Source organism: Lolium rigidum, chromosome 7 (genome assembly GCF_022539505.1).
Source record: "Lolium rigidum isolate FL_2022 chromosome 7, APGP_CSIRO_Lrig_0.1, whole genome shotgun sequence".
Classification (NCBI taxonomy): Eukaryota; Viridiplantae; Streptophyta; class Magnoliopsida; order Poales; family Poaceae; genus Lolium; species Lolium rigidum.
Genome location: NC_061514.1, coordinates 302748750 through 302760438, shown reverse-complemented (window position 1 = coordinate 302760438; position 11689 = coordinate 302748750). Strand labels below are relative to the sequence as shown.

The window sequence follows — 11689 nt, the reverse complement described above, 5'->3', positions numbered from 1 at the left end:
CAAAATTATAAAATTTATTTGTATTTCTGGCTGGTATTTATATAGGTTGTAATATAGCACAATATAACAACACAATACCGGATATATCACACATATAGACAAGAGCACCATATATCAATACATAGTTCTTCACATTAGCCTCCATGATTCACAAGATTTCAAATATTAGACAAGTTACGGGGTTGCAATAAGGTCATGAGCTAGGTTACAAGGTCGATCATCTAAACTACCATCACATAGAAGAGAGCTAGATTCACTACTAGCATCATCCCGATGAAAGTGGTTTTCATCCGGTTCCTCCTCTGCTCCCTCCACTCTCCTACCAGATAGCGTGCGTATCTATCTTCGGCCTTCGCTCTAGTGGTGTACCCTTTGTAGCTGTTACGCTAAAATGGTGAACCTGTCTCCGACACTCCTCCCAGTTGTTGTAGACTCTGGGAACCTTGCCCTTGTACACGACATACCACGTCATCTCTGCATATATGCACAAGCCAATGAAATATTAGTGCACACTCATAGATCTTTGCAACGAATAAGAGCAAACTCAAATACGATCCAAGTAGTATGAACTAAATGGCATGCCTCATACATTGTTGGTCGGAACAAATATTAACATTCAGGGGCGGGGTTAGTGAGACCAAGTAGGATACACAAAAGATTAATATTTGTGCCATCGCACCAGGCTCACTAGCGCCGCCCCCGAGTGTAGTGACCGAACATTCTAATCATCGGCATTTTGAAATACCTAAGCAAATGGAATGACAAGGGGCTCATACATTGTTGGTCGAAACAAATATTAACATTCAGGGAAGGGGTAAGTGAAACCAAGTAGAATGCACAAGAGATTGATATTTGTGTCATCGCACCAGGTTCACTTGCCCCTCCCCCAAGTGTAGTGACCGAACATTCTAATTAATCAGCAACATTATGAAATATCAAAGCAAATGGAACGACAAGGGCCTCATACATTGTTGGTCGAAAAAAATATTAACATTTAAGAAATGCGTTAGAGAAACCAAGTAGGATGCACAAGAGATTGATATTTGTGCCATCGCACCAGGTTCACTGGCGCCTCCACCAACACTACTAGAAAAAGGCCTAGCCGTAAGGTTGCTAACAGTAGCGCATCACTATATAGGTGCGCCACTGCTATATAGTAGTGGCGCACCGAAAAGTAGTGCTCCACTACCAATGGCGCACTAGGGTAGTCGTGGGCCACTACTAATTGTAGAACTAAGTTATGGATTGATCTATAGTTAGAAGTGGCGAATAGCAATGGCGCACCTATATTTGATGCGCCACTGTGCTGCCAATATCAATAGCGCACTAGATGTGGACCATGTGGTGCGCCACAGCACCCAGCCACCGACCGCGCACGTGTCCCAACCCACCACCACACTTTTCTCCCACTCAGCCTCCTCCTCCCACTGCACTTCCTCTCCTCGTCTGATCCCCTTTCTCTCCTCTGCTTTTCTCCCACCGCACTGCGCTCCCTCACCAGCTCTTCCCAAAAAAACAGTTTAAAGTTGGTAAAGCTTGCCGCCGCCCCTGCCGCCGGTCGGAACCCGGCCCCGCGAATCTCGCTGCCATGGCCTCCACCGATGCTGCTCGCCCTGGCACTCGCCGCCCTCGCCACGCTGGCCGTGGGGGACAGCAACGGGGCGTACGACCCGTGCATCGACACGTGGATCCAGCGCGGGGACGGCTTCACCTTCGGGCTCGCCTTCGCCGGCAGCAGCGCCTTCTTCTCCGGGTCCACCCAGCTCTCCCCCTGAGACGCCGCCTCAACCTCAACTCCCTCTCCCAGCTCGCCGTCTTCCGCCCAAAGGTCGACGAGATCTCCCTCCTCACCGTCAACACCACCACTGGCTTCAGCCCCGTAAGCGATCTCCCCCATCCACCACCGGACCTCCCCCCATCCACCACCTTCCTGGCGCACGAGGCGCGAGAGCGCGGTGCACCGGGGGAGCAGCGCGGTGACGAGGCCGCCAGCGGCCGGACGAAGACGGAGCTCCTCGGCCGCCCGCCAGATCCGGGCGGCGCAGTCTCGCCATCTGCGGCTGACCGCGGCGGCCTCGAGGACGCCCCTAGGGCCTAGACGACATCGTCCTGGTCGAAGGAGAGGGCGCGACGGAGCCTGCTGTCCGCCCCGGCGGCGGCGGGTCCGGAGGAGGAGGCAGACGGGCCTTGGCAACGGCGGCGAGGCCTCCGCGTCGCCGACCCCGACCCCGACGACCTGCTCCATCTGTATCACGCGGCAGCGGTCACAGCAGGCGGCCAGGCGGCAGCTGCAGGCTACCGACGGTGGAGGCGACTGGGCTACTGGCGCAGCAACCGCGCGAAGTCCACGCGCACGCCGCAGCGACCGGGCTACTGGCGGCAGCATCTCAACGACGTCTGCGGGGACTTGATTGCTTTTAGGATTTAGGTTTTAGGGTGGGTTATGTAAATTTGCTCTGTAATTTTATTTTACTTCTCTGTAAGTTTATTTTAACTGCTATGTAAGTAAATTAATTACCTGGATAATTGAACTGCACTTTTTTTTGTTTCAAACGATGGATAGGTGTGGCGCATGTGAATGCTAGGAATGGCGCATCTCACACTGCCTTTTCTGGCGCACCTCACTTAGGCATAGTGGCGCACCTCACACTCCGCTACAGTGGCGCACCGAATAGACATTTGTGGCGCACCGCACAGTGCGTCATTGCTATCCTGGTTAGTAGTGGTGCATCATTAGTGCGCCATTGCTAATACTTAGTAGTGGCGTGATATTAGTGGCGCACCACTAGTGCGCCATTGATGGCAAAAACTGGTGCGCCACTGATTGCCTATTTTCTAGTAGTGCAAGTGTAGTGACCAAACATTCTAATCATCGGCACTCTCACGAAGAAATACCAAAATAAACGAAGAACACCAACTAGATAGCATGCCTCATATTTTGTTGGTCGAAATAAATATTCACATTCAGGGACGGCGTAAGCGAGGCCGGTAGGATGCACAAGACATTGATATTTGTGCCATCACACCAGGCTCGCTTGCGCCGCCCCCTAAGTGTAGTGACCGAATATTCTAATCATCGGCATGTGCAAATAAAATTAACGACCAAATCAAATGCAGAAAACAACTGTCGAAACTAGAGAGCCATATATATAAGTTCACAAACATAGCCAAACAAGTAATTAATAGCATCGATTACATATAAGTTCAATGACCGTCGAAACTAATTAAACATATATGCAAGTAAAATACGGGATAAAGTTAATTACAACACAAGCTCATCGATAGTTCACAACTACATAACTAAGCTAGCATATCAAGACTTTCTACTCGGCTAAAGGGACGACGGAGCGTGGATAAAACCGCCGCCTTTCTTCAATCACATCCATGAGCGGTAGTAGTCACCCTGCATTTGGAGCATTGTGTCTATGTCACTGTTTGACGGCTGATAGCCGGCGTAGAACTACCCCGAGCTTCTAATGACATCTTGATAGATGATTTCACAAAACTCTACTTGGATGCGAAAGAAATCTTGCTTGAGGTTGTCGTCCCGGATCCGCGACAAGCGTGTGGCCCAGTCTCTGAGATGGTCAGGTAGCGTAAGCTGCTGCTGGTCCCGTATGAATACCTCCATGTGATGGAGGGCGTAGTAGGCATCTACTTCTTACTGGAAGGCAGATACTTGACGCATGGAACTTTGTTATGTGCTTGAACACGTGCTTCCCGTACCTAGGATTTGGCTTCTCCATGAGGCCTTTAGCTTTGACGTAGCCATTGAGAGCATCATCAAGTACACCTTGACATTCGTGTAGACCGTGCTTGACTTACTGTTTAAGAACATGTTTAAGAAGTATGTGGCCATGGATTTCGGGGTTATGGAGATAAGAGTGCAGGTATTGTCTCTGCGTAGAACACATAATGTTTAAGAACAGGAAGATTGAAATCTAAAAAAATCACGTGTTAAGACCGGTGAGGGGATGACTTACTCGGGAAATACAGGCAGGGGGATGTTATACTTCTTGTGGTTCGCTAGAAAGAAGCCTTTGAGGTATTCAGTCGCGATTTTTCGGTCCCCAGCGCTGGCCAAGTGGACGACACACATGTAGAAGGGGTCGGCTATCGTGATGCATGATGACCCACAAGTATAGGGGATCGCAACAGTCTTCGAGGGAAGTAAAACTCAATTTATTGATTCGACACAAGGGGAGCCAAAGAATATTTGTAAGCCTTAACAGCGGAGTTGTCAATTCAGCTGCACCTGGAAACAGACTTGCTCGCAAGAGTTTATCAGTAGCAACAGTTTAATAGCAATAGCAGTAGTGAAATATAAGCAGCAGTGTAATAAAGACAGCAGTAGTGATTATAGTAAACAATAGGATTAAAATACTGTAGGCATAGGGATGGATGAACGGGCGCTGCATGGATAAGATAACTCATGTAATAATCAAGGCAATGCATTTGCAGATAATAATAAAACAGTATGCAAGTACTAAATAACCATAGGCATGTGTTCTGTATATAGTCGTACGTGCTCGCAATGAGAAACTTGCACAACATCTTTTGTCCTACCAGCCGGTGGCAGCCGGGCCTCTAGGGAAACTCATCGCTAATTAAGGTACTCCTTTTAATAGAGTACCGGACCAAAGCATTAACACTCCGTGAACACATGTGATCCTCATATCACAGCCTTCCCCTCCGGTTGTCCCAATTTCTGTCACTTTGGGGCCTCGGGTTCCGGACAGCAATATGTGTATACAACTTGCAGGTAAGATCATAAAACAATGAATATCATCATGAATCAATAACATGTTCAGATCTGAAATCATGGCACTCGGGCCCTAGTGACAAGCATTAAGCATAACAAGTTGCAACAATATCATAAAAGTACCAACAACGGATACTAGGCACTATGCCCTAACAATTTTATGGCTATTACATGAACAATCTCATCCAATCCCTACCATCCCCTTCAGCCTACAGCGAGGGATTTACTCACACATGGATGGGGGAAACATGGATGGTCGATGGAGAGGTGTCGGTGGTGATGATGGCGATGATCTCCTCCAATTCCCCGTCCCGGCAGGGTGTCAGAACGGAGTTTCTGGTCCCGAGATTGAGTTTCGCGATGGTGGAGGAGTTCTGGATGTCTTCTGGCAAATTGGTCGAACCCCCGTGCGTTTTTAGGTCAAGGGCTTTAAGTAGTCCAGAGGGGAGCGTCGGGGGCTGGCCGAGGCGGCGTCACCATAGGGCGGCGCGGCCCAGGGGCCCACCGCGCCACCATATGGTGTGCGCACCTTGTGCCCCCCTCCGTCTTGTCTTTTGGCTCCGTAAGTCTTCTGTGAAAATAGGCCCATTGCAATTATTTCCGGGGATTTTCCTGAAAGTTGATTTTCCGCACAAAAATAAGACACCGGGGCAATTCTGCTGAAAACAACGTTAGTCCGTGTTAGTTGTATCCAAAATACACAAATTAGAGGCAAAACAATAGCAAAAGTGTTCGGGAAAGTAGATACGTTTTGGACGTATCAACTCCCCCAAGCTTAGCTTATTGCTTGTCCTCAAGCAATTCAGTTAACAACTGAGTGCGATAAAAGAACTTTCACGAACACATTTGCTCATATGATGTAAATATTCTCATGATATGGACGATTACTTAGGCAATTCATAATAAGATAAACGCTAATAAAGTCATCTAATAGTTATGTCAATCATGAAAAAGACACCAACAAACTAATAATAAGCATCATGAATCATATCCATCAGCAGGATTGCAATGTTCATAAAAAGATATGATAAAGTGGTATCTAGCTTGCCTGTATTTGTACAGCAAAACATAAATGCCCAGGCACCTCTGAAATTCATGGAAAGACTAGAAGTAAAGATTATCAAAGATAAAAGCATCAAAGTTATACCATGGCTAATCATATTTTGGGACAAGCATATTACACTAAGAATGACAATTATGCTCTCAAGAAGGTGCTCAAAGAAAGGATGGTGACTCAACATAAAAGTAAAAGATTGACCCTTCGCAGAGGGAAGCAGGGATTAACATGTGCTAGAGCTTTTCATTTTAAAACAGAAGTAAAATTGTTTTGAGAGGTGTTTGTTGTTGTCAACGATTGGTAGTGGGCACTCTTTTGTTTACACACGTATTTCAGTTTCATTATGGATGACACTCCTCCCAACCTTTGCTTACACAAGCCATGGCTAACCGAATCCTCGGGTGCCTTCCAACATTCACATACCATGGAGGAGTGTCTATTTGCAAATTAAGTTGCTTACTGATAAATCAGGGCAAAACATGTGAAGAGAATTATCAATGAAAGTTCATTAATTGGGGCTGGGCACCCCATTGCCAGCTCTTTTTGCAAAATTATTGGATAAGCGGATGTGCCACTAGTCCATTGGTGAAAGTCTGTCAGGAGTAAATGACAAGGTTGAAAGATAAAACACCACATACTTCCTCATGAGCTATAAAACATTGACACAAATTGAGAAGTACTTTCAAGGTTTTAAAGGTAGCACATGAAAATTTACTTGGAATGGTTTGAAATGCCATGCATAGGTATTTATGGTGGACACTTTGGAATAACTTGGTTTTTGAGGGATTTGGAAGCACGAGCAGCATTCCCGCTCAGTACAAGTGAAGGCTAGCAATAGACTGGGAAGCGACAATCAAGAGAGCAATAACTGTCATAATCATGCTTGCGACAAAATAAAATTAACGGAGGCATAAAAGTGATACAAGAACTCCGAAGCAAAGTAAATCATCGAGGCTTAATTGACTTTTATTTTTCAGGCATATACATGCGTGAGCATGTGCCAAGTCAATTCAAATGAATTATTCGGAGGAGGATACCACAATGTCATACCAATCTATGAATAAAACAATGCAAGCAAATATTTATGACATGCTACTAATATTAATAAATTGGATCTAAGCATGAGAGATCATGAACTACTAGACTTTCATTAAATGACATATACCTCACATGAACCAACTAAGCATTCTCACATGAATGAGTATATGTACAAAAATGAAAACAAATAGAGTTCATACCAGCCTCTCACCACAGTCGAGTTGTCGTAGATCGTCATTATTGCCTTTCACTTGTGTAGCTTGAATAATATGGAATGAAAACCAAGCTCCAAACATTGGAGACCGCTGAACTCCATAATAAACTTTACAAAACCAAAGAATAACAACAAATATTTTTGGTGTTTTCGAATTGGAAACAAGAACGAAAATAAAATCTTTTTGGATTTTCTCATAGCAAACCAATGATAGTAAAATAGGACAAGAAACCAAATAAACAAATGATAAAGAGAAACAACAGAAATATTTTTGGTATTTTTGTGTTTTAGAAAAGAAACAAAGCAAAAACAAGAGAATGAAAACTAAAAGAGTCACACAAACACAAGGTGACAGAAATCCGTCAAACTTGACAGCAGTACAGTAATTATTTTTTTCGAAAATCTTCTGCTGTTCAACTCGAAAAGTGCTCAACTAATGAAAGTTAGATAATAACCTGGGGAACATGCACAAAAATTGGCTTCTCAAAATAACGTTCTGGCTATTTTTAGGAATTTTTTTAGTATCAGTCCAGAATCTGTTTTTTAGACAGCACTTCCCCAAATATCATCTTCCTAATATTAGAGGCAACCATCGGCACACAAATGAAATAAAAAAGTAAAAGTAAAGGTTACTACAGTATTAACAACCTTCAAAAACTAAACTAAGAACCTACTGAAATAAAAATAACCGAAAGAGTAACAACCAAAAGAAGCGAAACAAGTATGTACAAATATCCGGCAATTGTAATATGCAATGAATGAGTGATGCCGGTATACCTCCCCCCAAGCTTAGGCTTTTGGCCTAAGTGGAGATCAACCCCAGCGAGGGTCAGGGTTCCACGCCGGTGGATCATACATGGCGTGGTCGTAATAAGATCCCTGTGCAGAAGAAAAGGATGAAGGCTCCACATGCCCGAAATGCTGATGTGAAGAACTTGCTGCGTCTGATGACAAGTCGAGGGGTTCCTCGGCCTCCTCTATGCCGTCCCCTGCGTGATGGCCACTCCTCTCTATGTATGCATCAAGTTCATCTTCTGTGACCGACAAACTTTCCCTGGAATCAAGGTTAAACAAAGCAGGTGCAGGCAATACAACTAGCCTTTCAGATTTAGTTACTCTCCACTTTTTCTTGAAAAAGGTTATCTCATAGGACAGGTTACTCGAGTTAGACCAATTAGAAACAAAGTCATGTTTTATCATGGAAACAATATCAAGTTTCTCTATAGAGAGCTGAACATCAAGAGAGTGAGGTTCTACACCATGCATAGCTAGCAAACGAGAGGCAATGAGACCTCCACAAATTCCTCCTTTATCACGGTTAGTAGCAAGCCTAGAAGCTATCAAAGCACCCAAATTATAAGTTCTATCACGTTGCAACGCAGCAGCTAGGAAAACCAAGTCATGGATGGATAACTTATTTGCATTCTTTCTAGCAAGAACACACTTGGTGATAAAGTAAGCAAAATAGCGAATAGATGGGAGTTGAATACTACGAATTTTACCACTCTCATCTGAGAAGCTTCTCCCTTGACAGATCATCTCGTATAGATTCAAGAGTTGCCTTGGCAGCCCCCTAATCTTCTCACATGATCCCCATTGTGGCACTTTAATAGCTGCACAAAAATCATCAAAGGGCAAGTTGATAGTTTTATTGTAGATTTTATATCGAACCATGGGGTTAGGTTGGGACCAATGGAATTCAAAATCCTGCACCACTGACATGGTTAGTTTTGCATATTGGTAAGGTTCACCAACAACAAAATCTTCTAACCCTGCATTTGAAATTAGATTTTGAACATCCTGAAAAATTCTCGCACTCTTCATGAAATCGGTGCATGGGTAGTAGGAGGGGTATACCCCCTCTTCACGGTGGACTCTCATAACTTCATGCACCTCCAATTCATGTTGGTTGAGTTGGTGTCTATTCCACTCCATTTTCTGAAATTTTTCAACAATCATTATAAAATTTGATTTTAAGACATATAAATGAGGGGAACTACTATAGGAACTTGGTAGAGTACTAAACATGCATCAAAACTAATTTTTACAACTTAGAACAAGCATGCAAGCTCACTTTACATGTCACCTATAGCAGCAAAATACTCAAGATATACAAAACTAAACAAAATTCTATTTGGATAATCGGAGGAGTCACATACCGGAGAGCAAATGCTCCAAATCTCAGCAGCAAAGATGGGCTGAGCAAGGAGATCGAAAATCTCGAGCAAGAACATCAATAAACTCGGGTTTGAACAATGGTGGTGTGTTTTCCCGTGAAAGAGAGTGGAGTGGTAGGTGGATAAGTGAGTGGAGGGCCAGGTGGGGCCCAGGCACCTATCTTGGGTGTAAGGGCAGCATCTTGCTTGGACTTTATTTAGTAGATCTGATCTGTTACAGTTGTTCCTTGTTCTTCAATGATTAGCTTGATATCCGCATGGTCAGGCCTTGCAAACGGGTTGAACGATCCAGTAGTGCGTAAGGTATGGTTTGCCGATCCAACAGGGGTTGTTCCGGGAATCGACTCTGTGTTGGTTTTTAGGCCTCTTCTAGGATTAGTTTTCTGCTATCTTTCGTATCTACCAGGCTCAACTACGTGTAGGACGTTCCAATTATGCGGTGAAAGCCCTAGACTGTCGTAGATTGATTTAACTTGGTATTGATCAAGCAGGATCCCCATGTTATCGTAGATCCAATACGAACCATGGGTGAATCGGCTCTTTGAGCTGATTCACAGGATAACCTGAGAGCCGATCGAGGCTCGGATTTAATGTTTACGTGTCTGCCATGCAGGAAACTAATCGAAGCAATCCATCACCTTCCTGACCAGGTATAGGTCAGGTGGCACGCCCTCGCAACAGCCAGGACGTGTGCCGGAGCTTTGCGGGCCATCGCCCGAGGGACCAGGACCCACCAGCAGTTCTGGGAGCCTCTCGGCTCTTCATGTTGCTCGTCGCTGCTCGCCGGTGGGTTTTGGCAGGCAACACATTCTGGCACGCCCGGTGGGACATTCTACAGCAACTACGTCAACATCTGCAGCTGAGATGGCGGACGGGCCAATCACGTACGAAGATCTGCCTGAGGAGCACAAGAAGAAATATGATGAGATTAAAGCTGTCTTCGAAGCCGATCTCATCGGCTCTTTCGAGAGGACCCGTAAATATGGCATTAGGTGGAAATGGTTCTCACCCGACGGCGTTCTCGATGAAGTAGATCTGTCTCTCCCTTCAGAGGAACGCACCAGAGCTCTGCGCCAGGAAGTTAATTACATGGTGGCTCATTCTCTACACCGTCATTCTGAGAGCCTGGTGAACGCTTTCGAGCGTATTGCGGTTCGCGTGGTTCAGGAAATCATGAAGCATCAATACTCTCCGTCAGGGCCTACCCTAGGGACTCACCAGGGAGAAATACCATTCCAGACCAGACCGCAGCTGCCATTCGCGCTTGCAGCTCCAGAGCCACAGGGTTCACCGGCATACGTCGTCTACAAGGTTGGAGGCGATCCCGGCGATTGCCAATTCCTGTATGAGCCGCCTAAAGAAATCCCACATGGATACGTGTGCACATACGTGCCGGACTGCAATAACTTGGCGCGCACAAACCAGATTGCAGCAGGAGGGATTTCTGGAGCGGACGCCGATAAACAGGCGTGGCTAGCTAAATAGCCCTCATATCTTCATCATTTAATTCAATCATAACCCTCTTATTCAATATTGGTGTTGGGGTTGGTTCAGGTGTAGTCCAGTCATCATGATTTTGGCCTATTCTAGCCAATAATTCTTCAACTTCGTCTGGAGTTCTTTTCCGAAAACACAACCAAGCACAACTATCCGGTATGCCCTAGACTCAATGGTTAGTCCACTATAAAATATATCAAGTAAGTCATGATTTTCCAAATCATGTCCGAGCCGAAGCTCTAAGAAGAGAGCAAAACCTTGCCCAAGCTTCAGGCAATTTCTCTCCATCTTCCTGGTCAAAACTATAAATTTTCTGCAAAGCAATATGTTGAGCACTAGGAGGAAAATATTTTCGAAAGAAAACATCAAGCAAGCCATTTGGACTATCAATAGAATCAGGAGGCAAACTATTATACAAAGTTTTAGCATCATCCTTTAATGAGAAAGGAAAAATTTTAGCAACAAAATAAGTACGCTTCTTGATATCATCAGAAAACAAGCTACTCAAAGTAGAAAGCTCATTCATGTGCTCTACAGCACTTTCTTTTTCAATACCACAAAAAGGTGTTTTCTCAACAATAGATATATGAGATAAATCAAGAGAAAAATCATAATCCTTATCCTTAATGTTTAAAGGAGATGTGGCAAATTTAGGATCAGGAGACAAGCTTTATATCTAACAAGCACGTTGTGCAAGAAGCTTTTTAATGTTACTTGCATCGGTAGTAGCATTACATTTATCAATAAAATCATCATCAAGTTCCACATAATCTTCATCAAGATCATCACTAGAGTGTTCAACGAGACTCGGGTGAATTAACAGGTGTAACAGTATTTTCATTAGGAATTTCAGTATTTTCAATTTGTCTAGACCTGGCAATTGTAGCATCTAGAAAAGAACCTAATGAACAATTATCATCAAGAACAATAGAAGCATCATCAAG

The 11689-nt window shown here is 44.5% G+C and overlaps 1 pseudogene; it reads left to right on the top strand.

Moving 5' to 3' along the window:
* Positions 1 to 1601: 1601 nt before the first annotated feature.
* LOC124673071 lies at positions 1602 to 2098 on the top strand (annotated as a pseudogene).
* The last annotated feature ends 9591 nt before the right edge of the window (positions 2099 to 11689 follow it).